Source organism: Triticum aestivum, chromosome 3D (genome assembly GCF_018294505.1).
Source record: "Triticum aestivum cultivar Chinese Spring chromosome 3D, IWGSC CS RefSeq v2.1, whole genome shotgun sequence".
NCBI classification, from domain to species: Eukaryota; Viridiplantae; Streptophyta; class Magnoliopsida; order Poales; family Poaceae; genus Triticum; species Triticum aestivum.
The window spans coordinates 14372468-14378023 of record NC_057802.1 but is presented as its reverse complement, the minus strand read 5'-3'; positions in this window follow the sequence as shown (position 1 = coordinate 14378023).

Here is a 5556-nt window from a genome sequence, read left to right as displayed (position 1 = left end):
TATAAATCAAGATTTGTGACGTGTTGTTGAGGATTGCAGGCCATCTGTGCACTTTTGAGCATACTAATAGTAGTGACATTTCTTTTCTTGTTGGTTCATATCCATCTGTTTGTTGATTCTTATCCCACGTCATGGTGTGGCCTCGTCCCCCCTTATTTCTGAGATGGGTTACCTTTCTCGTTCTTTGCTGCAAAACAAGGTGAACCTTAGCCTGATGTCAAAATTAAATAAGGTTAACCCTAGCCTCAGGTTTTTTGCTTAACTAATTTGGGCTATGTAAACAAACATTTCTTGCCTACCTATTAAAAGGTTTTGCATTTGCTCAAAAACAGCTAGGTAGAGGAACTGTTTTTTTTGAACTATAACCCTAAAAAAACTAGAATTGGGAATTTTCTCTTATACTTTTTATCCTACTTATTAGCTGATGTCTTGTGATGGTTTTAGTATTGATGTAATCCTTGCAAGATTTATCCATCTAAATAATAAATCAAGATTTTCATGTGTTTTTGTGGATTGCATGTCATTTGTGTACTTTTGAACATACTGGAAGTGCTACATGATATCCATGAATTCTCGGCTGAAAGTAAAATAAAACATTTTGTAGTTCTTGCAATTATGAAATACATTGAGAATGAAGTCATGTTGTTCAACTATATTAAGCAGAGCTGAGAAGAACGATGAAGAAAAGAAGGCGAAAATAGAAAGGGGAGCTTCACATTACCCGGAGGTTCCCTCGAGGCATTGCCAATAAGAGCAAAAGGAGAAACAGTCATTTAAGAATGAAAGAAGTTCCATGTGCCCGAATAAGTAGAATAACTCCATCCTCCCCACTGTCTTCTTTGACCATTCACCAAGGGGATCCCCTTTCCCTCCTTTTCAACTTAGTTGCTGATGTATTTACTAAGATGTTATCCAAGGTTGTAAACCACAACTTGATCTCTTGTCTTCTTCCACATGTCATTCCAGGAGGTGTGGTTAGTCTGCAATATGCAGATGATACTTGACTTTTATTAGAGGCCTCTGTTGATATGTCTAGGATTTTTTAATGGATTCTTTCTTGTTTTGGTAACTTATCTGGGATCAATATTAATTCCCAAAAGAGTGATCTTCATATTATTAATGTTGAGGATGAGTTAGCAAATGGTTTTGCCCAGGGTTTTGATTGTTAGATTGGTTCTTTTCTTTTCAAGTATTTAGGTGTCCCCCTTCACTATAAAAAGTCGAGGAGCGAGGACATTCAACCTATAGTTGATAGGATTATCAAAAACATTGCTGGCTGGTTGGGTAGGAATTTATACTATAGAAGCAAGGTTATTTTACACACCACTTGTATTGCTAGCATTCCCTCATATTTGAGGTCTACCATGAAATTTCCAAAGTGGGCAATTGATGCTATCACTTCTCAAATGGCACATTTTCCTAGGGCAATATAGGTGATGAGCACAAATACCATCTTGGTAATTGGGGTCTTATCTCTAGACAGAAAGATTTTGGAGGTATGGGGGTCCCCAATCTTAGGGAATATAACTTGGCTATGTTAGCCTCTTGGAGTAAAAGGTTTTTGGATGATAGATCTGTAGATTGGAAGGAACTTTTAAGCTTCAAATATAACACTGACAAGCCTAACATTCTTTGGGAAAAACCTGAAAATGGATCTCCATTTTGGAATAGCATTTCCTAGGCTTTTGCTGCCGCGAAACCATTTTATAGATGGAAAGTAGGAAATGGGTAGTGCATTTCCTTTTGCCATGACTTATGGCTGGGGCATTGTTCTCTCAAAACTCAATACTGGCATTTATTTTCTATATGTCAACAACAAGATGTTCGGTTGCTCAGGTTTGGGGATATTTGGGAATATATTGGTGAAAGAATTAGGTCAGCAGGGTTACGGGGGGCCCACAAGGGTGGGGGCGCGCCCTACCCCCTGGGCGTGCCCTCCGTCCTTGTGGCTGCCTCGTGGCTCCTCCGACTTCATCTCCAAGTCTCCTGGTTGTCTTCTGGTCCAAGAAAAATCATCACGTAGGTTTCATTCTATTTGGACCCCGTTTGGTATTCCTTTTCTGCGAAACTCAAAAACAAGGAAAAATCAGAAACTGGCACTGGGCTCTAGGTTAATCGGTTAGTCCCAAAATTAATATAAAATAGCATATTAATGCATATAAAACATCCAGAACAGATAATATAATAGAATGGAACAATCAAAAATTATAGTTACATTGGAGACGTATCAATAATGCAAACTAAGGACAATTTAGATGGTTAGGTTCCTCATGGTGGAACCAACCTACCTGGATTCAAATCCTAGACTTCACACAGGTGCTAATATATTTCTAGGAGTTATATCAAGTTCCCCAACACTATTCTTTCAGCGGTATGGCATGCCCGACAACTATGAGGCATCTGTGACGATTTCATCAATCACAACATCTGTCAGCTCATTCTCTCGGAGGTGCTCATAGGGGTAGGGAGTGTGCGCATGCATTCATAGGAGTGTGTGTGTGTGTGTGTGTGTGTGTGTGTGCGTGTATGTGAGCATCTGCATTTGTACTATGTTTCTCAAAAAAATGATGACGATGATACTGATGATAGTAAAGATTCTGAATTTGATGATGGTGACGAGGAGGAGGAAGAGAGAGGGTCGGATGAGAAGCAGTGGATTTGGAAGATGTCACAACCCCAATATAGAAATTAGTAGTTAGAAGTTTATTGTGCATCATGACCAGTGCATTTCACCATTTGTTTTATTTTAAAACCAAGGATAATTCAAAACCTCATAGTAATGCTTTTAAATGCCAATTGTAAGTTGTCCAAAAATCCTGAAATATTTATCATACCTTCCCCATATATGTGGACATTTTCAATAATTTGGAACAACAAATAACCCACCTTTAGTTCAAACCTCCATTTAAATTCAAATGTTTAGAAAAATAAATACAATCTTAAAAATCCTTGAGATAATTTATGTGGACTTGGAATAATCCAGTGAAGCCACATAAAATTTAAATATGATTTATATAATGTTTGTGCCTTCAAATAGTTTTTTAAATTTCAAATAAAGATATAAACAATAAAATAAAAATGCAAACATCTCCCTCGTCTTGCACAACCTAGTAGGAGCCACATGGCACCAGCGCCGGCTCCTTCTTCTTCCTTCTGCTAATAGGCGAAGTAGGTGCGTGACAAGCGCGTCATTGCCGATGGCCACCTCATGCTTCCACGTAGGCACTCCCAAGCCCTATCCTCGCGTCAGAACAATCGTCTCATTTCCCCCTCTCAATTCACCCTCAACTCAAACTCAACCCATTACTCTTACACCCTCTCACACCATGCACCCAGAGCATGCATATCCGACACCATCGTCATCCACGTGACCCAAACCACTTTGTTTACTATTAGACTAGTTTCAATCAAAATTTGGGTGATCATGTGAGTAAAAGTAAAGTAACTATATATTTATGCTAAAACCTTTATATTTATTTATAACAAATTTTTACCATAATACAATCGCAGAACCTATTTTTGTGATAACTTAGTTGTGATAATAAACCATATCATAATGTTGATATATTAATTATAGTGTTTTGACGATGGAATCGTAATAACTATGATTGAAAAAAATGTGCTTGCACTGTGCTAATTTTGAACAGAAATCATCCGGTGTCCATGGGTTCACTCTCCCCACACCATCCAAAGGTGACCCCTTAAACCGTCATTTATATTGTTACCTGCATTTGAAGCAAAAGTACAAACAGCAGAGTCATGGTAACAAGCCTGAAGCTAGACAGGTGCATGCAATAGATATTTGCAGCAAGAGTAATATGCAATGCTTTGGCTAGGAGCCTTGCACATGTGCATGGCTATATGGAGTAGCTTCAACCGAAGTCTTTTGGTGGGATAATATGGTATGGTATGGTTTGCCGGATATATATATGGATTTTTCTCATCAAATTTTCCAAACATATTTTTCTTGCAAAAGCAGAGGATTCGCTTGCAATTTTTTTTGCCAATTTTTCTTGCAAAAATATTCTTACACAATTTACTTGCAAAATACATATCCTCTTGCAACTTTTTGTTGCATGAATTTACTTACAAAAAATCTTGCAAAATGCAGGTTTGCTTGCGAAAATTTACAGCGGCCGGTAGATGAGAGATATGCAAGTCAGATTGCCAGTACATGCAGCAACCATCTTTCATCTAACTTGCGAGCTAACATACATGCAGTGTACTAGCTCCTGCAACATATGTACGACAACGAAGCTTCTTTACCTAATTTCATGCCATTATGAAATTGTACACTTAGGGCATCACCGACGTTGGATTGGCATCCAATGAACCACAAAAGTGGGGCACCGAACCCCGTCACTAGTAGAAAACATGGCTTTGGTCCAAGCTCAATCTACACATTAGTCCCGGTTGCATTACGAACCGAGACTAATGTGAGCATTAGTCCCGGTTCGAGCGGTTAGCGCGCCAGGCAGGCATTAGTCCCGGTTCAAATGGGACCTTTAGTCCCGGTTGGAGCCACAAACCGGGACTAAAGGGTGCGATGCCCTTTAGTCTTGGTTCGTGGCTCCAACCGGGACTAAAGGAACCTTTAGTCCCGGTTTGAGCCACCAACCGGGACTAAAAAGGTTGAGGCTTTAGTCCCAGTTGGTGGCTCGAACCGGGACTAAAGGTTAGACCCACCTTTAGTCCCGGTTCAAGCCACGAAATAGGACTAAAGGGGTTCTGAAATTAGTTTTTTGTTTTTCATTTGTTTTTTGTTTTTAGTTTCTATTTTAAATTGCTTATATCTCTTAGGATATTCGATGTTTTTTAGTGATTCTTTTTGCATTAGATTCAAAACTTTGTCTAGGTTCTGTTTCTGCCATTAGTTTTAAAATTTGAATGATTTAAATATGAATTTGTTCAAATTTGCTTTAAATCCTAGATTGTGAATAATTTGATTTTAAAAATAGTTTTTAACTTAATTCTTTTTTATCCTAGTCACAATGTTAGAATATTATCACAGTAACATTTATTTGGTTATTTTTAGAATAATTTAAATTAGGATTTTAATTGAAACAGTACTGTTTTGGTTATATAGTTGTTTTAGTCCTTTAATTATTGTTTTCAATTATTTTTAGTTAGTTCTTTATGTAGATTTTAACATGTTGTATTATGCTTCTGTTAGACAATAGTAGATGACTTTTTATAATTATTTAATATTAATTTTGCTACTGTTTTGTATTAATAGTTTTTTAACTTTTAATAATAGTTGATAGAATTAGTTTTGCCATATTAAAAAGTAATTCGTTTTGCCACTTTAATAGAACGTGACTCTGGCTTGGTTAACCTTAGTTGTGACTCTAGCTGGGACGGTGCTAGCAGATGTAGTCGACGGTAGGATTGGGTGGACACCATCCTGGAGGTTCTGCAATTTTCAAACTCTACCCCCCCACCGTATTGCCAATTCAGTTTTTAAAAAAAAAGAAAATCATAAAAACTTCAAAAATTAAAATCCTTCGAGATGTAGTTATGTTACTACATCTACTAGTTAGGAAAATTAAAAAAAAA